This window comes from Alligator sinensis, unplaced genomic scaffold, assembly GCF_000455745.1.
Source record: "Alligator sinensis unplaced genomic scaffold, ASM45574v1 scaffold599_1, whole genome shotgun sequence".
NCBI classification, from domain to species: Eukaryota; Metazoa; Chordata; order Crocodylia; family Alligatoridae; genus Alligator; species Alligator sinensis.
The window spans coordinates 1,926,892-1,927,433 of record NW_005841968.1 but is presented as its reverse complement, the minus strand read 5'-3'; the positions used below and the strand labels follow the sequence as shown (position 1 = coordinate 1,927,433).

General features: G+C 68.6%; 1 protein-coding gene across 1 annotated transcript in view; it reads left to right on the top strand.

Annotated features, from left to right (window-relative positions):
* Positions 1-542, top strand: part of KMT2C (lysine methyltransferase 2C) — a 282,429-nt gene that overhangs the window by 259,976 nt on the left and 21,911 nt on the right.

The following is a 542-nucleotide window of genomic DNA, read 5'->3' as shown; positions in this document are numbered from 1 at the left end:
CCCACCCCCCTGTTCCCCGGCAGGGAAGAAGCTGGTGCTGAGCGTAGGGAAAAGCGGCCCCTCACCTGCTCCATGGCTGGCGCCCCGTACTACAGGTGCTCGCAGCCCGTGTGGGGCTGTCTGGAGCAGACACAGGCAATCTCACGCATGTTGCAAGCGGCTGCAGTGCGGGGTGCTGGCCATGGGGCAGGCGAGGGGCCACTTTTCCCCACGCTCAGCATCAGCTTGTAACCCAAACCACTGCCAGCCTGGGGGTGGAGAAAGCAGCCCCTCCCCGCCCCACGCCTGGTGCCCCATGCTGCAGCCGCTCACAGCCTGCCTGGGGCTGCCTGTGCCTGCTCCGGACAGCCCTGCGTGGGCTGCAATCGCCTGCAGCGCGGAGCACTGGCCATGGGGCGGGCAAGGGGCCACTTTTCTCCATGCAGGGAAGGAGCCCAGGGAGAAGCTGAGCACAGGGAGGGAAGCGGCCCCTCCCCTGCCCCACGCCCAGTGCCTGACGCTGCAGGCACTCGCAGCCTGCCTGGGGCGGGGCACAGCAACGA